At 42.9% G+C, this 27,366-nt stretch overlaps 1 protein-coding gene across 1 annotated transcript in view; it reads left to right on the top strand.

Annotated features, from left to right (window-relative positions):
* NAT14 (N-acetyltransferase 14 (putative)) overlaps positions 1 to 27,366 on the top strand; it is a 335,493-nt gene that overhangs the window by 237,770 nt on the left and 70,357 nt on the right. The window lies entirely within an intron of this gene.

Raw genomic sequence — 27,366 nt, 5'->3', positions numbered from 1 at the left:
CTGCCAAGGTTAAAAGGAATGCCAAATCTGCCACCAAATCAATGGGCAGAGGCTCAAAACCAAATTACAGCACTCATAGATATGAGAGCTATTCAAAAGGTACCATCACAGGAGCAAGGACAAGGATTTTACTGAAGACTCTTTCTGGTTCCCAGAAAGGACAAAGCCTGGAGGCCCATTGTGGATCTTTCTTCTCTAAACACTTACCTGGATGTTCCGAAATTCAGAATGTTGACACTACAGCAGCTTCTTCACATGCTGGGCAAGAAAGCTTGGCTCATGACCTTGGACCTCAAGGAGGCATACCTGCATGTCCCTATCAGACAAAACTGCAGAAGATACCTCAGATTCATAGATGGTTCAATGCACTACCAATTCTCTGCACTGCCCTTTGGCTTATCTACTGCGCCCAGGGTTTTCACAAAGTGCCTGGCACCAGTAATTGCATTTTGCAGACAGAAAGGAATTCAAATTTATCCGTATCTGGACGACTCCCTGATTCAAGCAGAGAGCAACGACATTCTTCTAAAGCATCTGGCATTTGTAAAAAAGTTAAGTTGCCTGGGGTACACAGTAAACGAAAAGAAATCAAAACTAGTGCCCTCACAAGAGATTATATTCCTGGGTGCCAGCTTGAACACAACGGCCCAGATGGCTTATCTCACACCAGACAAGCAAGGACAACTGACTCAATACTTTCAATTGATGGCAACAAAGACCCAAATCCCTGCAAGAAAAATTCTGCAGGCCTTGGGTTACATGGCATCTTGCATACTACTAATTCCATATGCCAGACTGCATATGAGGAAACTACAGTGGTACGTAAAGAATGTATGGTCTCAACACTGTCAAAAAGTGGAAACAGTTATACCACTAATTCCTTGCCTTCAACAGGAGTTTCAATGGTGGGCTCAAGCTTGTCACCTCAACAAGGGGCAACCTTTTACACAACCCACAGCCAGGCAAACACTGACAACAGATGCAGTGGATTACACCTGGGGGGCACACATGGCAGGCAAATGTATTCAGGGCAAGTGGCCCGCAGAACAAAGGCATCTTCACATCAATCAAAAAGAGATGCTAGCTGTACAAAATGCCCTTATAGCTTTCAAGGACCTGCTGCATCCAGGACAACTACTACTAAAGACAGACACCACCACAGTTATGTGGTACATAAACAAGCAAGGAGGCACTCACTCCTACCCCCTCTGCAGACAAGTCATGACCTTGTGGAACACAGCTATAAACTAACATGTTCATCTGCAAGCACAATTCCTGCCAGGAGAGAGAAAAACACTGGCAGACAACTTAAGCAGAAACATCATGGATCCCCACGAATGGGAATTGAATCCACAAATATTCAGAATGATAACACAGAAATGGTGGAGCCTAGACATAGATCTGTTTGCATCCCCAATGAACTGCCAGCTACAAAAGTTCTGCACAAGGAGTTACCATCCACAAGCATGGAAAGTGGATGCCCTTTCATTCAGCTGGGAGAACCTACAAGTATACCCTTTTCCCACCACAACCTCTCCTGCCAAAGGTACTCATAAAAGCCAGGCAAGAAGAGCCAAAGATGATCCTGATTGCACCAGACTGGCCACACCAGCACTGGTACCCAATCTTAAAGAGCTTAGCACAAGAATTACCCTGGATTTTGCCTCAAATCCCACATCTGCTGTCTCAGCACAACAATCAAATACTACACAGCTAGCTAAAGACCTTAAACCTAGCTGCATGGAAGATTCCTTAGTCAAGCAAGCAATGCCTCTCTCCAAAGCTGTTATGGATGTCATTCTGGAGGCCAGAAGGCCTAGTACCAGGAAAACCTATTCGGATAAATGGAAGAGCTTCTGTGCCTGGAACCAAGATCACAGCCTTGACCCTCTTGTCCCAAACACTCCTCACATACTACAATATTTAACTGAGATGCTGGACAAGGGCCTCTCCTTCTCATCCGTAAAGATCCACGCCTTGGCCATCTCTGCTCATTACAACAAGGATCCACCAATTTTCTCTAATCCTCTGTTTACCTCAGAGGGGCTAAAAACATAAGAATGCCCCGTAGAGCACCTACTCCAACTTGGGACCTCAACTTTGTTTTGGAAAAATTAACTTTACCTCCTTTTGAGCCAGCTAACACAGCAGAATTAAAATATATCTCTTGGAAAACTGCTCTGCTCCTGGCAATAACTTCAGCACGAAGAGTTTCAGAATTACAGGCACTAATGGCAGTGGAACCTTTCCTCATTTTCCACCAGGACAGGGTGTCTTTAAGAACTAACCCTACATTTATGCCAAAGGTGGTATCCAGTGTGGCTCTAAACCAAACTATTCACTTGCCAACTTTTTATCCAAAACCACAGAATAAAGGGGAGGAACTACTGCATTATTTGGATATTCACAGGCAGTTACGCTTCTACTTGGACAAAACCAGACCTTTCAGAAAATGTGAGCAATTATTGGTAGCATATGCTGCAGGAGCACAGGGAAAAGCCATTTCAAAACAGACTATTTCAAAATGGATAGGGCATTGTATACATTTCTGCTATACACACCATGGGAAACCTGTACCTAGCAGCAACAGATCTCACTCCACCAGGGCAACAGCCACTTCAACTGCATACCTCAGAGGAGTACCTACCAAGAATATTTTGGAAGCAGCATCAGATCTCACTCCACCAGGGAAACAGCCATTTCAACTGCATACCTCAGAGGAGTACCTACCAAGAATATTTTGGAAGCAGGAACTTGGAGTTCTCTACATACCTTCACCAAGCATTACCATCTGCCTCTATACTCTAAATCCAGAGCTGGCTTTGCCACTGCAGTGCTGCAGGGCCTTATAGCCACCCCTAATGCGTTATAGAACCAGCCATCCTACCTCAGCTTTGGGATTCTACCCAAGTGTAATGACTGCAGCAGTGTAACACAAACATAGTACAGTTTTGTACCCACCATAAATGTAGATGTTCGAGTGTATACACTGCTGTAGTCCAGGTTACCCTCCCTCCTTCCCCTCTTACTTGCTGGTACATACCTATGTCTTCTACCCTTTACTACCTATGGGGAGTATTTGCTGGTAGCTGGAAGTTGTTGTTTGCTTTTCTTATGTATGTTTTATTACCAATTTGAATTGCCTACCTATTTAGAGGCACCTGACATCGGGGGCAAGAAAAACTGAAGAAAATGGCATCGGCTGCATCTTATATACCCCTGTCGCACTGACGTCAGGGAGGAGGCGACAGCAACCGACGCCGGACCAAGGTACAAAACTGTACTTTCTTTTTATTGCAAACTATTCTAAGGATGGGTTGGTTACTTTGGCAGGGCTTATTCCTAATAAGGTAGGTTGGTTGGTGATCACTCAGATTATCTGGTAGGCAGCCTGATTGGTGGGCTAAGGTGGGGTCAGACAGGAGTATCCAGTCTAGGATGGATTGACGTTTGGATTTCTTATCGATTCTTGTGGGGGTGTCAATGATTTGGGTGAACCTGTGTAGATTAATATGGGTAGTGGGGTTGAATTTGATACAGTCAGACCAGTCTACATTAAAATCTCCTAAAATTATGGTTTCTTGTGGATGAAAGATAGACATCCAGTGTACCAGGTTTTCCATAGTGGCAATGTTGTTTCCTGGTAGGATGTAGGCACCTGCTATAACTATATGTTTGCTTGAGTTTAGTTTTAATTTGGCAAGAATGAGTTCAGTACCATTGACTTCATGAGGATTGTAGCTAACCTGCTCCAAATTGAGATGATTTTGAAACAATATGGCTACACCACTTCCTTTTTTCCCTGCCCTATCTTTCCGTATACTGTTATAGCCAGGGGGTGTGATCTCGTTATCATGATGTTCTGGTCTAAGCCAGGTTTCAGTTAGTATAGCTAAGTCTGGTTTATATAAAGCCAAGAGGGCATGGAGGTCCTGAACTTTGTTGAGTATACTTTTTGCGTTAATGTTTAAGAGAAGAAGAGATGAGGTTGTCCTACTGTAGAGTGGGTTTGATTGATTTAGGTTGGGCTGGAGTTGATTAGAGGGTCCAGGGTTAGGGTGTATATCCCCGCAGCGAGCGAGTGTTTGCCTTAGATACAGGCAGAGATTAAGAAGTTTTTGGAGTATTTTATATTGTTTCTGGGATACATAGGGGTTAATTGTGTTTGTTTGTTTCTTATTTATGTAGAAATCTTGATGGGTTGGGGTAAGGTCGTATGGAGATATAGGGAATTAGGTTAGTTGTAGTGTATTGTTTATGGTTTCTGTTTGCCGATGAGTTGGATTGGTGAAGTGAAGTTGTGTGTGGTAGGATATGATAGAAAACAGGTGAAGAAAAAAATATGGTTAATGTGTAAAATGCTGCTTTGAGGTGTAGGGAAGGCATTTTATGTATTTTGATTTTCCCTTTAAATGTTACATTGTGTAGTGGGGAGAGGGAGAGTAGGGGATTCAGAACAAGATAGCAGGGAAGTAATAGAAGGAGTTTACAATACGGGTGTGGTGTAATATGTTTGAGTGTGGGATTGAAGGTGTGATCTGATTGGTTGATTGGGTGTGTGAGCTGAGGAGGGAGTGGTTTAGCAGATATAAGGTTAATTGCAATAGGGGTGGGTGGGAATGGGGGTAGGGTGGAAGAGCGAAGTGAGTGTGGCGAACGGGGCAGGACAGCACTGTCCTGGAGGAGCAGCAGTTGTGGAAAACAACCAGTTGTGATTCAGGGAGTACAGTAAGGTGTTATGCTTGGAGTCTACTGGTTAGTAGTTTACAATTTAGAGAAAGCTAGCAATTACTTAAAGCTTTGCTATTCTCTTTCCATAGAAGGAGATAGTATTCCTAAATCTATGTGGAGGGAAGGAGCACAGGTTATCTGGGAGCTAGACTGTGGAGGTGGATGGGGCACTCTGGCAGGTTAAGGAGGGACTAGGTCAGAGGTGGTTAAGGTAGAGACTGTGAGTGAGGAGGACAGTGAGAGGGCAGGCATGAGTAGAAAGAAGAAGTGCAAGAGGGAGCTACAGTGGAAGATCGAAGGGTGTAGGAAGTGAGCTAGGATAGAAAAAAGACCAGTGTGGGTGTAGGATGGTAGGTTAAGGTCTGACAATAGCCTGCGTGTCTGGGTGGGGGTGGCATGGCAGTGTTATGTAGCTGACCAGGAGCAGTACTCAGTGGGCACAAAAATAGGGCTATACACTCAGGAGCACATCGTATTTTGCATTAGTATCACTAAACATATGTTCAAATACTGTTGGTGTAGAGGGTTTCCTTCAATAGATCAGTACTTGATATTGGGGTGGTCTTCAGGAGTTGGCTGGGGTTTACAAGCCTTTATGCCTTAGGTGTCAGGGACCTGTAGCATCCTTCAGTAGGCTTGTAAGTATGTAAGTATGTACCACAATGTCTTACTGGAGCCATGTTTTTGTGTGAAGCAGACCGCTGTTTCAACTGAGCTATCAGGAAATCCTACCCAGTATCTGTAATGTCCAAGTATGTAGTTTAAACAAATCCGATTAATTCTTCTAGCAGCAATTTCCATCAAAGCTGACTGCTTCTCCTCTCATCCAACCTTCTATCATGACTGTAAGTTCCATAGCTGAGCTCTGGTTACTCTGGTTACTCTCTGGTTATTTCGCCTCAGGCAGAAGATACTGATTCCGAGCAAAGTGTTTCTTCAGATTTTCCTCCAGAAGAATTGTCCTTTTCTGTCAGTGTTAACTAAATGACGGAATTATTTTAGTGGGAACAGAATGAAATTTCTGTGACCCAGAAGAAGTATTTTTGATTTGTTACAACTGGAGTTTCTCAATCTTCAGCTGTTCCTACTATGTTGCATACCTCTCAACTGTACAGATTTTTGCAGAATGTCCAGATTTTTGCCTCATATTTTTGGTCTGTTCCTCATAAAGTTTGTGATTTTCTCACAAATCACTGGGATGATCTGAGGACTGAAATCACTAAATAATGATTTACATTTTTGTTTCAGATTTCATATTCTCCAAAAAAAATGCATGCTAAGACAAATTCTGTTATTGTAGTAACTTTCTAAGTCTATAAGAACAATATTTAAAATCTGCCCCTGTTTTTGGGCCTTTGTCCCCCCGTTCTTTGAGACTTTGTCCCGATATTTTCAGCGAAAAGATCAAGAAGTATGCTGTGTTGTCTGCCTTTCAGGATATTTTCTCAACAGTTTGTATTATACATGACTGTCAGCCCCTGCCCCCAAAGTCTTATTTGTTAGTCAATATCTTAGGCACACAAATACTTGTTCTCTAACCCCATATTAGGTCATGCAGTGATATTCTGCTTCTACATATATTATTACTGTTAACCCCATTCCTTCTGACAAGGATGACAGCTTTGATTGGTTTGGGAAGATAATTTATTATTTTGCTATCTTACATTTCATAATTTTGAACTTCAAAACTCCTGTGTTAAAATATATTACACAAGAAAGTTAACTGTTAACCTTCCTACTTCTGTAGTTAAAATTTCATTTAGTTCCTTAGTTGTGTGTGCTGCTCAGGTAACCACTTATGATTCAACTGATGCTGTTTTCAAAGCTGATGAGAAGACTCTTTTGGTTACATTCTCAAAATCTACCAGAAGATGTTAACACTGAGACTGTGAATTCTCTGCTGCTGAGATCCTTAAAAAATTGAGAGAGGGAAATTTAAAGTACTTAGATTTTTTTAGCCATCCTTATGAAGTTCAGTAAAAATCTTTCATCCTTTTCAGTATCATTTTCCAGGAAACAGAGTAAGCAGTCTCAGCAAAGTTCTAACAAACAAAATGCCAAAAAACAGTGGTAAAGAGGCTTGGGGAAAAAAGGAGAGTCTTGCACAACCAAGGGCAGTTCAGAAAGTCAGAATGACTGTTTACCTCCTCTTCCTCTCCTCCTTTCCCCTTAAAGTTCTTCAAATCTCTCCCTCAGTCTAGGCATCCATCTTTCACAGTGACATCAGATTATCTCAGATGGGTGGCTTCTGATGCTAATCCAGCAGGGATACAGACAGCAATGGAAAAATATTTTGCCTTTTCAGGGGATTCCTCTAAATCCTGCAAACCAGACATCCCCTTTTCCTCCTGTTTACACACATTCCACTGATGCTCAGGGCCTTCCAAAAGATCTGGAAGGACTCTCTAAATGTTGTGGTGGTGATTCCCTTTTTGATCAGACAATAGTGATTGTCCTGTTTCACTATTGCATTCTTTACAGTAGGGATCCCCTGCCAAGGGAGGCCTGACATCCAGCCAGTATACTAAAACCTTTAGGTTGCTTTAAGGTATGCTGTACATGTTCCTCACATAACGAGGGTAAAGGTAACAAAGGTGACGTCCGGACGTACCATCCTCATAACTTCTTTGCTGCCAGTCCTCACACCATCTTTTGATCGTCGGTCTGAATGCTCGTTTCATTGCTGGTTCACCAACCCATTCCAGAAGTGCCACATTTTTTATTTTTTTATTTATTTATTTTTTAATCTTATCTTTTTCTTTTTTGTATTGTTGCTTGTAGAGTTTCACGTCCACGAAGAAGGGTAAATGCCAGTGTGGGAGACAGATTCCCTGTAAAAACAGTCACAAGCAGTGCTTATTTTGTCTTGGCACTTCCTACAAGCATACGACTTGTTCAAAATGTCAGGCCTCTTTTCCAAAAACGCACCATAGTTAGCTTTCTTCCTTGGCCTTGTATTTGGAGAATCAACATCTTAAGCTTATAGCTAAAAACACTATCCTTGTATTTGGAGAATCAACATCTTAAGCTTATAGCTAAAAACACTATGGAAGGAACTTCCCACTTTGAGGGATACCTTGTCCATGAAGAAGACCAAGACGCCTACTTCTGCTATGCAGCATCTGCCAGACGGCTCTCCCAAAGCAAGTGAAAGCCCGGAGGTTCGCCCAATTCCCCTGTTATATTGTTCTGCATGATGGCGTGGATGCAACCTTATGCGTGTCCTTAGAGACCTTGTAGATGTCTGCTTCAGATGTTCAGGGGATCCATGGCTGATTATTTCCAAGGGCCTAGGGGTGTTCCTCAGATTTTGGTCAGGGAGGAAGTTTCAACTAGTATTATTGAATGCCGTCCAAGGTTGGAGCCTTCTAAGTTTTATAAGACGGACGTCCCCTTGAAGAAAAAGCAGAAGACTAAGCATATTTCTCCAACTGCTAAAGACATGCAAAGTGAATGGCAGAATTTTATCCAGGGGTTAATGCTTCGATGGCTGTGAAACCTCCTTATGGGTCTCTGTTCCAGCCCACCCGTGATCCTCCATGCTCCTTGAAAGACCTGGGGAACAAGATTCCTCTGAGGAGGAGGTGAATTCAGATGAGGAATCTCTTGCTTATTCATCTCTGATTCCCTCTTCTTTAGACTGCGGGTCTCAGGAAGAGGAATCTACTAGTCCTGACACTCCTTTCGAGGAAGTTTCTTTTGCGGACACAATCTCCAGAATGATGGAGTTTTTTTAAAATGGGATTATGCTCTGGTTTCTGAGGTACAGAAGAAGTATTATGAGCTCTTGCAAATGGGCTCTGTTAGACCTTCTGCTGTTCCTCCTGTTTTGGCTGCCTTGTTGGATGCCTTGTCTACTGCAACTAAGGCTCTGGATTCATAGCCCCCTGCCCCCAAGAAACCTGATAGGTTTTATAGGGTGCCTGAGGACTGTAAATTTCTGCTGACCCTTCTGTGGTGTCTTTGGCTTCTTACAGGCCATCTCAGTTGCGGCCTTCTACTAAGTTACTTCCTTCTGAGAAAGACAGCAGAACTATGGAAAGGCTAGGTAAGAAGGTTTATACCTGTGATACCTTATCTTTTAGAGCTGTCAGTTAACAGACCTATATGTCCAGGTACATTCTGGCTCTTCTTTCCCAGGCTTGTCAGGTAAATGTTCTTCGTGTTTCACTGTTGCTGTCATCACATTTGGGTTTCATCTACCGAATTGAAGTTGAAGTCTTCTAAAGCTAAGTACCCCTTTGGGGATCCTTTTTTCTTGCACTAACCGATGTCAGAAAAAGTTAATCATTGTCTCGCCTGTGGAAAGCAAATACCACACCGAGACTTCCATTCTTACTGCATCACTTTTTTAGGCCCAGACCACGATGTCCCCCGTTGTCACTTCTGTGCTTTGTTCAACGCCAGAACTATCCATCGTCGGGCCCTTATTGTAGCCAGATTTTTTCACTTACAGTCCTCAAATTCTGATATGGCTTCAGTAAGCCATCCGACATCAGATCTTCTGAAAAAACGTAAAGATAAAGACAGAGACGGACCACGTAGGTCTAAACCTATAGACTTCGCTTCCGTTAAGCTAGTCATCAGTTCTCCCGTCCTCAATGAGGCGTTTTCACAGCCCCTGATGCCCACTTCTGTGGATTCACAGACCGCTAATGAGACCCTTTCGGAGTCCGGTATGCCGCAAAACTCTTCTTCGACTAAGGATTCTGTGGTCGTCTCTACCTTGGATGGGTCCAGAGCCGCTGAGCGGGCACCGGCTTCCTCGGAAGTCCTTCACACTAACTGTTCTTAACACAAACTGACATCTTCTTTCATGACTACCGTTCTTTCAAAAATTACCCGAGTTTCTAAGGCCCAGGGTGCGAACCACACCCAAGACACCGACGACCCACTCTCAGGCGCCTGATTCCTTGCCTCAGTCTCAAATGCTTAAAATGGCGGAAAACCTTATGCTGATCAGGGGAAGCCAAGCTACCTCCTCCTCCAAAAGGAAGAGAGATCTGTCCCCTGTAGTTTTGTCTGAACAAGAGTCAGATGAATCTGATGCATCTGAATATGAAGACATGCAATTCCTCTCTACTTATGAGGATTCTGATGCAGAGGATTCCATTCCTTCAGCCTCTCCCCCAGAGGATTTTTCCTTTGGGGAAACCCTGCATACCTTAAGGGAGCATTTCCAATGGGAGAGTCAAGACTACCCTCAGTCTAAAAGAGACTCAAGGAATTCCTAGATCTTCCCACAGCACAGACCCTCTGCATACCTTAAGGGAGCATTTCCAATGGGAGAATCAAGACTACCCTCAGTCTAAAAGAGACTCAAGGAATTCCTAGATCTTCCACAGCACAGACCCTCTGCCATCCCCTCAGTCTTGGATGTTGTGGAGGATGTTTTCCTGGAATCCAGTTTGACTCCTAACACCCTCCCCCCTGCACCCAGAAAAACAGGCAGGTACTATAGAGTCCCTGACTCACACAAATTTATTTTTAGAAATCCTACTACTGACCCTGAGGTAATTTCTCAAGGGCCTAAAGGCATTAAAGCAACTTCTGGTAAGAATCCCACCCACTCAGATAGGGATTCCTGAGCACAAGATAGATGAGGCAAAAGAGTATACACCTTAGCTACTCTTGCTATCAGGGCACTAAATTGTCAGTTCCATGTGCTGAAATTTCAGCGACATTCCCTGTAACCCCTTAAACAAAAAATGTCTTAATTTCCTGCTTAGGTAGAATCTAAAGCAAAAGCAAAAGAAACCAAGCAAAAAATTATACTAAGAAACAAACTTTGGGCAAAATGGAGAATCACAAAAAACCCCACTGACCACCAACATTTCAAACACCTTAGAAATACCACAAAGAAACTTATACTCCTTGACAAAAAAAAACTTCTACTTTAAATTTCAACAAAATCCCCAACAGAACCCTCAAAAATTTTGGTCTGGAATCAAGAAACTCCTATACCCTGGAAACTCAAAAACACCCACCCCTGCCAACCTATCTCAGACCCCTCCTAATAAAATTGCTGACACCTTCAATAACTTCTTCTCAGAAACAGTCACCTCTCTTGCCAACACCTTAACTCCACCCACAACCATTGGACTTAACCCTCCTAATAGTAAAACACCCTCTTTAAAGTTGAACACAGCATCCACAGCCTTCATTTACAACCAACTCCGAAAACTTAAACCTTGTACCCCCTCAGCAGACAAACTGCCAGCAGAGTATCTGCAGCTAGCTGTAGAGGTACTAGCATTCCCAGTCTCCATCTTAATAAACAGAACCATAACCGAATCCACTATTCCATCTCTCTGGAAAATCTCCCATATCATCCCTTTACATAAAGGGGGAAATACAACTGAACTTTCAAACTACTGTCGTATAGCCCTACACTCTCCTCTAGCTAAAACCATGGAATGATGTGTCCACCAACAATTTCTAGAGCACCTTCTCCATAATAACCTACTTGCTGACTCACAGCACGGTTTTGGACCATTCCATAGTACCACCACTGCCCTTCTCTCCTTTACAGACTCCATCAACAAAAATCGCAACAATAATCTGTACTCATCTGCATTATTTCTTGACCTCTCGAAAGCATTCGATATGGTAAATCACCATCTTCTGATTGATATGCTTAAATCCCTTTCTCTTGACACAATGGCTATTCAGTGGTTCAACTCCTGCCTGTCAAATAGACAACAAGCAGTTCTCTGGGACAGTCATTTATCCTCCCAGCTCCCAGTCTCCATTGGAGTCCCACAAGGCTCTATTCTAGGTCCCCTCCTCTTCTCCATCTTTATTAATAACCTGAATACCTCCCTCCCATCTTCCACTTGCATTCAGTATGGAGATGACTCTACACTCATCTGCACTGCAATGTCTCCTGCTGAACTACATTCATGTGCCCAAAATGTTTTTACTGCAGCAGAAAATTGGTTCAAACACATCTGTCTCCTCCTTAATCCTAAAAAGACTAAGTTACTATTGTTTACTCCAACTTATAAGTCCATCCCAATTTCCTTTACTATTGTCTCTAACAATGGCACGGTTATATCACCCGACAGCACCACAAAACTGTTTGGAGTCGCAATAGATAATCAACTAAACTTTGATGCTCACATCAATCTAACTATAAAAACAGTTAACAAAAAAATAGGTGCTCTCTATAGACTTAAACAATTTCTCACACCAGAGACTAGGATATCTTTAGCTCAAACACATCTCATCTCAACACTACTGTATGCCTCTCCAACCTTTATTAACCTATCAAAAACAAACCTGTCAAAACTAGCCTCATCCTACCACAACATTATCAGGTTTGCTACAGGTGCCCCATATCGGACTCATCATTGCTTAAATCTCAGACAGCTAGGTTGGCTTGAACTACAAAATCTCATTCTACTTCAACAACTGACTATTACCCACAGTATACTCCATTTCCCTTCTAATGCACCTATTCTTAATACTCTTATTTCCCCCTATAAGGATCTCACTACCCTACGATCAGCTAATAAACTTCTAGTAGCCACATGTAAATCTCAGAACAAAGCAGGTGACTCCCTTTTCTCAAATGCTGTGGGTACACACTGGAACAAGCTCACTAGTGAACTTACTACCTTGACCTCAACACCCCTTTTCAAGAAACATTTAAAGACCCACCTCAAATCACACTGGCTCTGCCCTTGCTCTTCTCCTGACTGACTCTTGTTTCCTACTTCCACAGCTTTTTACCTCTTTTCCCATTACCTCTATCTGCACTGTACACACCCATCATCTGGACAAGTATTACTTCTCCTTCTCTCACACTGCCTTGTCTCCATCTAGCTTATATCACTGCTCCCATCACTACAATTTTTCCCTTGACTCTCTTCAGCTTGTGACTTCCTCTTTCTTATGATTTTACCTCCTATTACTGCTACTTACTTTGCTTATGTTTTACCTCCTATCACCTCTACTTACTTTGCACTACCTAATGCCTTGCACAGGTAGTATTTTTAGTTCTTTTTTTCTTCATGATAGGTCAAGTCCAAGTCCAGATGCTATAAAAAAAAAAAAAAAAATTTCAATTCTGTATTTAAATACTGCTGTTGTTGCTGTGTGTTTTTGATTCACTAATTGCTGTTCTGTTGTTTTGTATGCTAATTAGTTGCTAACTCCTGCTTAGTAGTTTAGTTATCCTCTTGTATATATTTTTTTTCTTAGTGTGTTACCGTAGACTGTTACAGTGGAGCGTTTCTCCTCGGGCCTCTACTGAAAATGGACATGTATCCAGTTAGACTAGCCCGGTCAACAAATGTAAAATAAATAAATAAAATAAGTAAAGAATTACAAGAGTTAATGCATTCAGCAAGTCAAGTAACTAAACACACCTTCCACTGTGGTTTTGATGCCCTAGAAGTTTCTTGCAGGGCAGCAGTCACTGGATTTGTCATTAGAAGGCATGCATGGTTTTAAGGAACAGCCCCTGCCTGACCATGTCAAATCTAAATTGTTGGATGCTCCCTTGCACAAAGATAGCTTATTTGGCACTAAGGCAGAAGAGGTCTTAAAAAAAATGGAAGAAAAAGCAAAATCTATGCAAACAGCTAAGGATTTCTTGCAGGTCCAGCAGGCATTGCCCCACCAAAACACTGGTCCTTTCCTGCTCCCAGTAAGCCAGTCCAATCTAGGACCCGTGGAACCAGCCCCCCCAGACAGCAGCCACAGGGAATCCAGAGATCTAAGCAGTGGACTACCTCCACTTCAAAACCAGGGAGTTGTAAGCCACCCCTTTATGGTAAGAACTCACAATGACTCGCCTCCCCCACCCACCCTCTGCCCACCTTTACTTGCCCCTAGGAGGAAAACTCTCCTTTCACGCAAGCACCTGGGCCACCATTACCAACGACCACTGGGTTCTGAACATAATGTCTCAGGGATACAAATTTTCCTTCCACACCCTTCCAACCCCAAAAGGGTTCCCAGATCTACCACCAAACCAGTGGGCAGAGGCTCAGAAGCAAATAATTTCCCTGCTCTCTCTGAGGGCAGTAGAGCACATTCCTGCAGAACAGTTAGGCCAAGGTTTCTACTCCAGACCTTTTCTGGTGCCCAAAAAAGAGGGCACCTGGCGCCCCATCCTTGATCTATCCATTCTAAACACCTTCCTGGTTATCCCAAAACTCAAAATGCTTACCCTCCAGCAGGTGCTACCCATGCTGTCCAAGAATGCTTGGCTAGCCATCCTAGCTCTAAAAGAGGCCTACCTCCACATTCCTATCAGGGAATCATGCAGGAAATATCTCCGTTTCCGGGCAGAATCTCAACACTTTTGCACTTCCCTTTGGCTTATCTACTGCTCCTAGAGTTTTCATAAAATGTCTGGCTCCAGCCATTGCCTTTTGCAGACAAAGAAATATTCAGATTTACACATACTTAGAGGATTGCTTTTTTCAGGCAGACAGCCAGGAAAAGCTGCTCAAGCACCTGGCCTTTGTAAAGACCCTGCTTACCTCCCAAAGGTACACAATCAACTAAAAGAAATCCAAACAGGTGCCCACCCAAAGGATTATCTTCCTGGGAGCAAGCCTGGACACATCATCCCAGATGGGATACCTTACACCAGAGAAACAAATTTTCCTGACAGCCTACTTCTCTCTACTAGCCATCAGGCCCCAGATATCTGCAAGGAAGATCCTGCAAGCTGGAACTATTTAGAAAATTCCAGTTTCCCATAGGGAAGGGGTTTTACTCCAGAATGTTTTGGGTGCCCAGGAAAGATGGCACTTGGAGACCTGTTCTAGACCTTTCTCATCTAAACACTTTTTTCTGAAGGTCCTTTCTTTTTGAATGTTGTCCCTTAAGACTTCATTCCCTCTTCTGCTTCCCCAGGCTTATCTGGTGTCTCTGTATCTCAAGGATGCTCATCTTCATATCCTGATACAAATTTTCCTGACAGCCTACTTCTCTCTACTAGCCATCAGGCCCCAGCTATCTGCAAGGAAGATCCTGCAAGCTGTGGGGTTCATGGCATCTTGCATACTACTCATTCCATATGCCAGATTGGATATGAGGAAACTTCAATGGTACCTAAAGAGACTTTGGTGTTAACACTCTCAAGACCAGGAAACTTTTTTACCTATAATTCCTTGCCTTAGAAAAGATTTTGATCTCACATACTCTGAAGGGAGACTTCTGCTCTTTCTTTGTTATGGACTTTGTCCAGGGTGGCTCACCATTCCAGTAGGTGTAGATGCAGCAAATGCTTCTTCTAAGGCTGCTACCTTTGATTCTGTGATGAGGAGTTATGCCTGCCTTCTGCTTCATCCTTTGCCTGGTGGTATTAAGGCTAAGTTGATGGATGCTCTTGTAGACAGCAAACACTTGTTTGTTGAAGCTGCTGATAATTTGTATAAGTCTCTTCAGGATAAGGGCAAGGCCTTGCAGGAAATTGTATGTTTTTGTTTCTTTCTGTGCCTGAATTTGAGGAATTACCCCAGTAAACCAGCCCTTTTTTGTAGGTAGTCTCACCCTCCCCCAAGGGTAAAAAGGGTGGGAAGCAGACGCCACCTGCTAAAACTACTCAAACTTCTGTACCACAGAAGTCTGCTTTTCCTGACAAACCAAGATGGCACTTGGAGACCTGTTCTAGACCTTTCTCATCTAAACACTTTTTTCTGAAGGTCCTTTCTTTTTGAATGTTGTCCCTTCAGACTTTGTTCCCTCTTCTGCTTCCTCAGGCTTATCTGGTGTATCTGGATCTCAAGGATGCTCATCTTCATATCCCGATACATACTTTTTGAGGAAGTTTTTACGTTTCTCTGTTGCTTCTTGGCATTTATTCTCTGCTTTGCCCTTTGGCCTTTCTACTGCCCCAAGGGTGTTCACTGAATGGCTCACTCCTGTCATTGCTTTTTGCAGGCTAAAGGGGATCCAAGTCTTTCCTTACTTGGACGAACTCCTGTTTCAGGCACTTTCTCTAGAGACTTTGTTGCAAAATCTTCATTTTGCAGTCTCCCTTCTTCAGAGCCTGGGGGTCACTATAAATTTCAGAAAGTCCTTTCTGAACTTCTTCTAAGTATCTTGCCTTTCTGGGGAGCAGGATCCAGAGTGTTCCTGTGCTGACATCCTTGCCTCCTCCCAAGGCCCCAACTCTCATTTATTTTTTCGTAAGGGAATTTCTGTGAGTTCTGGGGTTAATGACTCCTACTATTCCTATGCTGCCTTTTGCGAAACTTCACATGAGAAAACTTCAGTGGTTTCTAAAGTCAATTTGGTTTCAGCATTCTCATCCACTCGGATTTTAGTTCCTCTTGTTCTACAGTGGATATAAAAAGTGTACACAGCCCTGTTAAAATGCCTGGTTTTTGTGATATAAAAAATGAGACCACAATAAATAATTTCAAAACTTTCCCCACCTTTATAACCTGTACAATTCAATTGAAAAACAAACAAATCTGTTAGGGGAAAAATATAAAAAAAATTAAAAACGTACAATAAGCTGGTTGTATATTACATGTGTGTGCACACCCTTAAACTGATACTTTGTTGAAGCACCTTTTGATTTAATTACAGCATTCAGTCTTCTTGGGTACACACCTGCCATCAATTAAATAAACTCTAATTAATCTTTTCAGCTGTCCTACTAGGATTTTCCTGACATTTACTCAGTTGCCTGCTACAGCAAAACCATGGTTTGTAGAAAGCTTACAAAGCATCAAAGGGATCTCATTGCTGAAATGTATCAGTCAGGAGAAGGGTACAAAAGAATTTCCACAGCAAAAGATATACCATGGAACACAGTGAATGCAGTCATCAAAAAGTGGGGAAAATATGGGACAACAGTGAAGTTGCAAATAACTGGATGTCTCTCCAAAATTGATGACAAGATGAAAACTGGCCAGGGAGGCTGCCAAGAGACCTACAGCAACACTGAAGGAGCTGCAGGAATTTTTGGTAAGTACTGGTTGTGTACTACATGTGACAACAATCTCCCATATTCTCCATATGTCTGGACTATGGGGTAGGGTTGCAAAACATCCAGGCCTGGCTAAAATTTGGAAAACAATACATCAAGTCCCCCAAAAGCATGTGGGAAAATGTCTTATGGTCTGATGAGACCAAGGTTGAACTTTTTGGCCACAATTCCAAAAGGTATGTTTGGCGCAAAAACAACACTTCATATCACCAAAAGAACACCATCCCCACGGCGAAGCATGGTGGTGGTAGTATCATGTTTTGGGGTCTTTAGTCAAGGTGGAGGAAGTTATGAACAGTTCAAATACCAGTCACTTTTGGCCCGAAAGCTTCATCGTCTGCTAGAAAGCTGAAGATGAAGAGGAATTTCACCTTTCAACACGACAATGACCCCAAGCATGCATCCAAATCAACAAAAGAATGGCTTCACCAGAAGAAAATTAAAGTTTTGGAATGGCCCAGCCAAAGCCCAGACCTAAATTCAATAGAAAATCTGTGGGGTGACCTGAAGAGGGCTATGCACAAGAGATGCCCTCCCAATCTGACAGATTTGGCGAGCTTTTGCAAGGAAGAGTGGGTAAATATTGCCAAGTCAAGATGTGCCATGCTGAGGGACTGCTACCCAAGAAGACTGAATGCTGTAATTAAATCAAAAGGTGCTTCAACAAAGTATTAGTTTAAGGGCGTGCAACCAGCTTATTGTACGTTTTTATTTTTTACATTCTTTCCCCTAACAGGTTTGTTTATCAATTGTCATACAGGTTATAGGTCATATTAAAGGTGGGAAAAGTTTTAAAATTATTTATTGTGGTCTCATTTTTTATATCACAAAAACCTGGCATTTTGAGAGGGGTGTGTACACTTTTTATACCCACTGTATGTCTCAAGTAGGAACTTCAGTGGTGGATTAAGCAGTTGACTCTCAGTCCAGGGTTCCCTTTTCGTCCACCTTTTCCCTCTCAGGAGCTGTTCACAGATGCTTCAGACATGGGATGGGGAGCAGCTTTCAGCTCCCTAAAAGTGCAAGGAGTTTGTTTGCCTCAGCAGAAAAACTACATCAGTGTCAAGGAGATGAGAGCTCTTCTGCTTTCTCTTCAGGCCTTTCACCCTGTTTTCTTCCCAGGACTTCTCCAGGTGTTTACAGACAATACCACAGTGATGTGGCACATCAACAAACATGAGAGGCAAGATCTTATCTTCTTTGCTGGTTGGCACTCCTAGTGTGGGAACTATCTATCCACTATCAAGTGACTCTTCAGGTAGTTTACATTCCTTCAGTTCAAAATATTGTGGCAGACTCTCTGAGCAGGTCCATAACTCAGTCCTATGAATGGATGATTCACAGGGATATTTTTCTGGACATTGTCCACCAGTGGGGTACTCCTCAAATGGATCTTTTTGCCTCCCCTCTGATCAACAAGTTCTTCTCTCTTGTGCCAGAGTCCCAGGTCCACTGGTTTGGAAGGTGGATGCCCTCTTTTTTTTCTTGGAAGTGGGTGTTTCTTTGTGCTTTCCCTCCACTTCCCCTAATTTCAAAACAAGATGCTCCCAAAATCTTGTTGGTGGCTCCCTTTTGGGCAGAGACAGCATTGGTTCCCTCTTCTGCATTTAGCCAAGGGCAGTCATCACAAGTTACCTTACGGGGCGGACCTACTCACACAAGGCAAGGGAACTCTTATCCATCCCCATCTGTCCACTCTTTAACTGACACTATGGATGACAGAATTTTGATTCCACATAGACACCTTTTTACTGAAGATGTGCTTAGGGTCCTGCATGAGGCCAGGAATACTACTAGGAAATCCTACTTATCCAAATGGAAGAGGTTTTCTGTTTCGAGTCTTTCTCGTAACCTGGATCCACTTTCTGTGGATGTTCCTTTTGGTTCTCTCTGATCTGTGTGAACTGCTCAGTGCTGGGTTGGCTTATTTATCTTTTAAGGCCCACTTATCAGCTATCAGCTATTTTGGTTTGTCTGCCTTTATCACCTCCTTTAGCTTCTAGATTTGAAGATAAACAGTTCCTTAAAGATGCCTTTTATATAATTTTGTTTTAGAAAAAAATTGACCCAGACTGCTTTTCAGCTTGCAGCTTCAGCTTCCTTGCAACATTCTTCTTGGAAGAGTGTACTTTTTGCTAGCCCTTACTACTGCCAGATGGGTGTCTGAGCTTCAAGCCCTTATGGATTGTCCTCTTTTTTTTTGGTGTTTCATAAGGACTGTGTCCCTTTGTACTAATCCTTCTTTTATGCCCAAGGTGGTGAATGAGTTGTCCCTTAGTCTATTCATTTTCCCACTTTTTTTCCCTTCTCTGCAGTCTGCCAGTGAGAAGGTGCTGCACACATTAGATGTGCATAGACAACTCGGATTTTAAGACTTTTCATAAATCTGATCAACTTTTTGTTTCTTTTCATCCTAGGTCTTTAGGATTGGCTGTGTCCACGCAAACCTGTTTCTTCTTGGAATTCTAAAGTCATCACTTTTTGTTATTCCTCTCATGGTAAGAGCCTTCTGGTTCTTAAGGCTCATTGTACTAGAGCTTGAGTTTTACTGGTGCTTTTTCAAGGGTTGGATACAAACTCTATTCTTGATGCAAATACTTGGAATTCTGTGCATACATTTATAAAGCACTATAAGGTGGATGTGATACTCAGAGCTAGAGCTGGCTTTGCTAGGTCCATCCTTCATGGCTTCCTAGAAGATTCTGCTGGTCCATCCTCCTCCCTCTCTTCCTGAGCTTTGGCACTCTCCCTATTGTAATGAATACTGCAACAGTGAAAAGGAAGGACATAGTACAGTTGTATAAAATCTTAACATAACAGTAGATGTGCTTCTCTTCACTGTTGCAATATTCACGCCCTCCCTCTGCCCCCTGGTCCATTTCTCTTCTGGGTGTACTGCTAACGTCTTTTCTCCTTGGGCTGGTGTATCTACTGGGACTCTCATGTTCTGAGCATGGTGCATCCGGATGTTACCTTTATGCCTTACATTACGTGAGGAGCATATGTTTGCTGTAGGGCATACCTTAAAGCAACCTAAAGGTTTTGGTATACTGTCCGGATGTCGGGCTGCCCTTGGCAGGGGATCCCTATTGTAAAGAATACTGCAACAGTGAAAAGAAGGACATCTACCGTTGTGGTAAGATGTTACACAACTGTCCTCTCCTTTCTTCTGAAATTGGCCAAGGGCAATCACTACAAGCTTCCCTGCAGACTGAATTTACTCACACAAGACTGGTTGTTTGATACATCTCAGCCTGAAAACAATTCCCTAGTCTTGCCTGGGCAATAGAGTTTTGATATTATTTAGGCACCTTTTTTCTGAGAACGTGTGTCAGATATTAAATTAAAGGAGGAGAAAAAATAAATGCTTCCAGGAAATCATATATATGTAAATGGAAATAGTTTTCTAGTTAGTGCCACTCTAAGAACCAGGACCCGTTCAAGGCCTGGTTTATATTTAATAAGTTATTTAGTTATTGATTGATTGCTTTTATTGACCAAGGTAGTACAAGTGGATTGTGTTAGCTCCTTTTCAGCTAAGGCGTGGGGAGAAAAGTTTGATATAGCCAGTTTTATACAACCGAGAACATATGGACATACAATAAATGAAAGGCAGCTTTACTTGAGAGAAAATACAATAAGTAAAACATAGAGTCATCGCATATTAATACATGACAAAGTGGCATACTAAGTGAGGTTTAAAATGTCACTTTACAATTTTACATTTATGGGTAGGAGAAATATGAATGGATCTGTGTGGTATATCCGAAGAAAGCAGAGAGGAGATGAAGGAATGTGAGTAGTGTGTATATTTGTTAGCTGATATAAAGAAAAAGAAAGTTGCAGTGAAGTTGAGGTAGTCTGAGTTTGAATTTTGCTGGAGTGAAAAACTTCCAGAAACACTAGAAGAAGTAGTAAGGGCAAAGGGACAGAACACAGTATTGCATGGATAATTTGCTTTAAGGGATATAGGGGTAATATAGTTGTGTAAGAGTTGAGGTACTCTAGCCTGGGGAGGTGCAAAAGCAGAGACAAGTTGTTTCAGCATGTTTTGAGTCTGGATAGGATCATAGTGACACAGGCAACAGTCCTGGCGTGAATTTGCAATTTCCTCTCCATTAGTCTGAATAGCAATTGAATAGGCTTATGAAAGAGCTCTGCTTCACAAGAATGGGTAATCTTTGAGAAACATACCTGTCCCTCCATCATGTTTTCATTATGCCACAGACAAGGTTTAGATCCTTAATCAGGTGTTTATTTTGCAAATATGTAACAGATCCGTCGGGGCTAGATTGGAGAATGCCTTGTAGGTTACACATAGATCGCCTCCTCTGAGTCTGTAGGAGACTGAGTACAGGGACAGGTTTTTGAGATGGTTCACATAGGACATGTTATTCACACCCTGTATTCTTTTAGTAAGCAATATCTGTGGCCAGTCTCACTGTTGCAAATGTCTGGTCAGGTACATACCAAAGGGTGCATTGCACTCGATAACTGGTCTAATTAGGGCTGAGTATATTGGTACTATGATTTCTATAGACGTGGCTGCTATGCCCTTACTTATAAGTTGTGCCACATGGAAGGATTTTTCTCACCCACTATGGATACAGTGTTATCAAAGTTCAGGTTACTGTCAACCAGAGTTAAAGTCCCTTACCACTGGGTCTAATCTTGGGCAGTGTTATCACTGTTGCCATTTGCAGGGGTTGTCATCTTCCCAAAAGGTATAACGAGGCATTGAGATTTATGCCATGGCTCTGACACCAGTTATTTGTCTGTGTCAGACCCTCTTGGAGGATGTCTGCATCTTTTGGGGATTCAGTGATTGTACCCAGCTTGCAGTCATCACCATATCTGGTCAGCCAAAAGCTCTTTACTTCAGAGAAGTATATGACAAACAGGAGATGTCCCAGTACCGAGTACTGTGGGATACCACTAGAAACAGGTATCTTGGTGGAGGTGGATTCTCCAACCCTAACTTCATGTGTCCTATACATGAGCCATTTGACTATCCATTGGGTGACATAGGGATTTTTGCGTAAATTTGTGAGTTTGTCTGTAATACCCAAGTGAAGTATTGTGCCAGATGCCTTTGCCAGGTTGCAGTGTGCACCATTTTGTCCTCATAAATGGCTCTAATGACCTTCTTGAAGAAGTCCACAAGGTTTAATAGGCATGACTTGCCCTTGGCAAAACCAAACTGGGATAGGTCCAGTGATGTTCATCGTGTTTCACTGTTGCAGTCATTACAATTGGGTTATCCTGCTGGCAGCCTACCCACAGTCGGCCTGAATTCCAAAGTCTAGGTCCGGCGTCGGTTGCTGTCGCCTCCACCCTGACGTCAGTGTGCCAGAGGTATAAAAGATGCAGCCGACGCCATTTTCTTCAGTCTCTCTTGCCACACAGTGCCCAAAGCAAAAGCAGTTCGCAAGTGCCGGTCGGCCGACTCCTGAGATTTTCAAGTTCGAATTTCAGATCCGAAGTCTTCATTAAAAGCTAAGTACCCCATTGGGAAAACATTTTTCTTGCTCCAGGCCGATGTCAGAAAAAGTTAATAATTGTATTCCTTGTGGGAAGCAAATACCTCATAAGGATTTTCATTCTTATTGTATTCCTTGCCTAGGCCCTAACCATGACGTTGCTAGCTGTCGGTTTTGTGCTAGATTTAATCAACGCACTATTAAGCGTCGGTACGATTTTGCATTTTATTACTTTAGCAGACGATTTAATTATATAATGCGTCGTAACAGCCGACTACTGGAGTTTACAGAAAAAGCAAAGAAAAAGAAAAGGACAGACATCCGAGGTCCAAAACAGACGACGAGGCTTCTTCTAGGCCAGTCGCCGGTTCTCAGTGAGGCACTTTCGTAGCCCCTGACGACTGCTACTTTAGAGCCGCAGGCCGATACCGACTCCCACGTGGAGTCAACCAGGCCTACAGAAACTCAAGGTATTGGACCTTCGGAAACCATTCCCTCAGATGGGTCATCGGCTTCTGAGGGCGTTTTCAGGCCTACACAATTATATGTTAAAATGACTTCAACTTCAAAGGCAAAGACTAAAGCAGCTTTAAAGACAAAGAAACAAGTGCAACAGCCCCATGGACAGGCCTCCATGCCTAAAAACCAGATGCTCAAAATGTCCGAAGACCTGATTACTTTGATCAGGGGTTCTCCTCCTCCTCCTGACAAGAGGCCTAGGCAAGAGATAGAATATGAATCTTCAGATCAGGTTTCCATTTCATCTGATTCCTCTTCTGATCAGTAATACTCTCTTCCTCCTTATGAGGATTCTGATGCTGAAGAATCTATCCCTTCAGCTTCTCCACCTGAGGATTATTCTTTTGCGGAAACACTGCATACCATGAGGGAGCATTTCCACTGGGAGAGCCAAGATTATTCAGAATCTAAGAAAAGGCTCAGAGACTTTTTTTTACTGCCTTAGCACAGGCCCCTTGCTATTCCACCTGTGCTAGACATTGTAGATGATGTATTTTCAGAGTCCAGTCTGACTCCTTGCCTCCAGCTCCTGTTAAGCCAGACAGATACTACAGGGTTCCAGACTCCCACAAATTTCTTTTTAAAAATCCTGCTGCTGACCCAGAAACTATCTCTCAGGGTCCCAAGGAGGTCAAGGCTTCCATTGCAAAAAACCCTACCCCCTCTGGCAGAGATTCCAGGGCACTGGACAGATGGGGCAAAAAGATTTACACTTCTGCTACCTTGGCTATAAGGGCTTTAAATTGTCAGTTTCATGTGCTTAAATATCAGCAATACATAATGTCACTGCTTAAACAGAAAATGTTGACAAATTCTGAATGTGCAGAAAATAAAGAAATGCAGTATTTATTGCATGCAGCCGAACAAGTTGGAAAACATACCTTACAATGTGGTTTTGATTCCTTGGAGGCCTCCTGCAGAGCCGCTGTTACGGGTTCTGTCATTAGGAGGCATGCTTGGTTAAAGGAACAGAATCTGCTTGATCATGTTAAAGCAAAATTATTAGATGCTCCATTACAGCATGATACCTTGTTTGGTGTTAAAGCAGAAGAGGTGTTGAAGAAAATGGAGGACAAAGCCAAATCTATGCAGATAGTCAAGGATTTCTTACAGGTACAGCCTCCAAGATTTAGCAGACACTGGCCTACAAAGAATTGGTCGTTTCCAGTGTCAGACAGGCCACAAAGAGGTAGATACAGACGCCCTAGGGACAGATCCCTGCCCCAAGGCTCATACAGGTCTAAACAATGGGGTGCTTCTACCTCCAAAAGCGGAGAAGACAAGTCACAGCCATACAGAAATCAGTCCCAATGACTTCCCCCTGCCAGCGCCAAGCACTTATCTACTGGCAGCTCCTTTAGGGGGAAAACTAGACCTTTTTTTCTCAAAACTGGCACCTTATCACCCAGGACAAATGGGTCTTGAATATAGTGTCACAAGGTTACAGGTTCCACTTTCACACCCTGCCAAGGGCAAACGGTATGCCAGACCTGCCAAAAAATCAATGGGCAGAGGCACAAAAGCAAGTTTCATCCCTCATGGACATGAAGTCCATTCAGCAAGTACCACAGCAAGAGCAGGGACAAGAATTTTACTCAAGACTTTTCTTAGTGCCCAGAAAGCACAAAGCCTGGAGGCCAGTACTGGTCTTGTGGAGATAAAGGAGACTTTTTGCTGCGAAGTACTGGCTGTTTGGTGTGTTTTTTTCCAGTACTGGACCTATCTATTCTAAACACATACCTGGATATTCCAAAATTCAAAATGTTGACTTTGCAGCAGCTTCTGCCCATGCCGGGCAAGAAGGCTTGGCTTGTAACTTTAGACCTAAAAGAGGCATACCTGCATGTCCCAATCAGACAGTCATGCAGAAGATACCTCAGATTCATAGCTGGCTGAATGCACTACCAATTCTCTGCACTGCCCTTTGGCTTATCTACTGCGCCCAGGGTCTTCACAAAATGCCTGGCACCAGTAATTGCATTTTGCAGACAAAGAGGAATACAAACATATCCTTACTTGGACAACTGCCTTATTCAAGCAGAGAACAAGGACATACTACTACAGCATCTGGCGTTTGTAAAAAGATTATTAACATGCCTAGGGTACACAGTAAACGAAAAGAAATCAAAACTTGTACCCTCTCAAGAGATAATATTCCTGGGTGCAAGCTTAAATACAACTGCCCAGATGGCTTATCTCACGCCAGACAAACAAAGGCAACTGACTACTTATTTCAAAAGGCTGGCAACAAACACCCAGTTAACTGCAAGAAAAATTCTGCAGGCTTTGTGCTTCATGGCATCCTGCATTCTGCTAATTCCATATGCAAGACTGCATATGAGGAAGCTACAATGGTATCTAAAAAATGTTTGGACTCAACATTGCCACAGCCTGGAAACAATAATTACACTCATTCCCTGCCTACAACTGGAGTTTCGATGGTGGGCAAAGGCCTGTCACCACAACAAGGGGCAGCCATTCACCATACCCCCAGCCAGGTAAACATTGACAACAGATGCATCAGATTATGCCTGGGGGACCCACATGGCAGGAAGATGTATTCAGGGCTCATGGTCCACAATCCAAATGCATCTACATATCAATCAAAAAGAAATGCTAGCTGATCAAAATGCCCTGACAGCCTTCAAGGATCTACTTCGTCCAGGACAACTACTGATAAAGACGGAAAATACTACAGTCATGTGGTACATAAACAAGCAGGGAGGCACACATTCCTAACCCCTTTGCAGACTAGCCATAACTTTGTGGGACACAGCATTGACTTACCAAGTACATCTGCAAGCACAATTCCTGCCAGGAAAGATAAATACTCTGGCAGACGAACTGAGCAGAAACCTCATGGATCCCCACGAGTGGAAATTGAATCCACAAGTCAACATGATAACAAGGAATCGGGGATGCCGGGACATAGATCTGTTTGCCTCCCCTCACAACTGCCAACTACAGAGATTCTGTACAAGGACTTATCACAAGCAAGCATGGAAAGTGGATGCTCTTTCAGCTGGAAAAACTTAACAGTATACGCCTTTCCCCCACTGCCTCTCCTCCCCAAGGTACTCCTAAAGGTCAGACAAGAGAAGCCAAAAATGATACTGATTGCCCCAGACTGGCCCCACCAGCACTGCTACCCAATCCTAAGGAACTTGACTCAATGCCCAGCATGGGCATTACCTCAAATTCCTCACTTACTGACCCAACAAAACAATCAGATCCTGCACAGCCAACTCAGGACCTTAAATCTGGCAGCATGGCGGATAATGTTGCTTTAAAACACACCTCTCTCTAAAGCGGTTATGGATGTTATCTTGGAGGTCAGGAGGCCCAGTACCAGAAAATCTTATGCAGAAAAATGGAAGAAATTCTGTGCTTGGAACCAGGCACAAGGAATTGACATGATTGTTCCAAATATCCCTCAGATTTTGCAATACTTAACTGAGATGCTGGACAAAGGCCTATCCTTTTCATCAATTAAGATTCATGCCTCTGCCATTTCAGCTCATTACAATACAGAGCCACCTATTTTATCTCATCCTTTATTAAGGCAGTACCTCAGAGGAGCCAAAAACGTACGGCCTCCAAGGAGATCACCAATACCTGCATGGAACCTCAATTATGTCTTGGAAAAACTCACTCTGCCTCCTTTTGAGCCAGCTCCTACAGTTGATATAAAATTTTTATCATGGAAAACAGCTCTGTTCCTAGCAATAACCTCTGCAAGATGAGTCTCAGAGCTAAAGGCACTCATGGCTGTGGAACCTTTTATCATTTTCCATCCAGATAGGGTTTCTCTAAGGACAAACCCCACTTTTATGCCTAAGGTTGTGTCCAGTGTGGCCCTCAACCAAACTATTCATTTGCCTACCTTTTATCCAAACCCACAGAATAAGGGTGAGAAATTTCTGCATTCTTTGGACATACACAGACAGCTGCGCTTCTACTTGGACAGAACCAAAGCTTTCAGAAAGACTGAGCAATTATTGGTAGCATATGCTGCAGGATCACAAGGAAAGGCTATATCAAAGCAGACTATTTCAAAGTGGATAGGTCACTGCATTCGTCTATGCTATTCTCAACATGGCAAATCAGTGCCTAAGGGCATTAGGCCACATTCAACCAGAGCAGCAGCCAGTTCAGCAGCCTTCCTCAGAGGAGTGCCAACCAAAGACATTTTAGAGGCTGCAACCTGGAGTTCAGTGCATACTTTTACAAAGCACTACCACTTACCACTCTACTCCAAATCCAGGGCTGGCTTTGCTACTGCAGTACTGCAGGGTCTCATAGCCACTCCTAATTCTATTCAGTTTCAGCCTCCCAACCTTAGCTTTGGGATTCAACCCAATTTTAATGACTGCAACAGTGAAACACGATGAACATAGTACAGTTGAGTACCTACCATAAATGTAGATGTTCGAGTGTATTCACTGTTGCAGTCCAGGTTACCCACCCACCACCCCCCTTATCTTTGCTGGACCTTATCTGTACTTCTGTATTCTATACAACCTATGTGGTGTATTTGCTTGTAGATGAAGGAAACTTGTTACTTAGTGCACACATGCTTTATTGACATATTTTTAGCCTGCCCTTTTGGGGGCACCTGACATCTGGGGCAAGAAAAACTGAAGAAAATGGCGTTGGCTGCATCTTTTATACCCCTGG

Source organism: Protopterus annectens, chromosome 1.part1 (genome assembly GCF_019279795.1).
Source record: "Protopterus annectens isolate FY-2018-M chromosome 1.part1, PAN1.0, whole genome shotgun sequence".
Lineage (NCBI taxonomy): Eukaryota > Metazoa > Chordata > Ceratodontiformes > Protopteridae > Protopterus > Protopterus annectens.
Note: the sequence above shows the minus strand (reverse complement) of the source record. Positions and strands in the feature narration are given on the sequence as shown.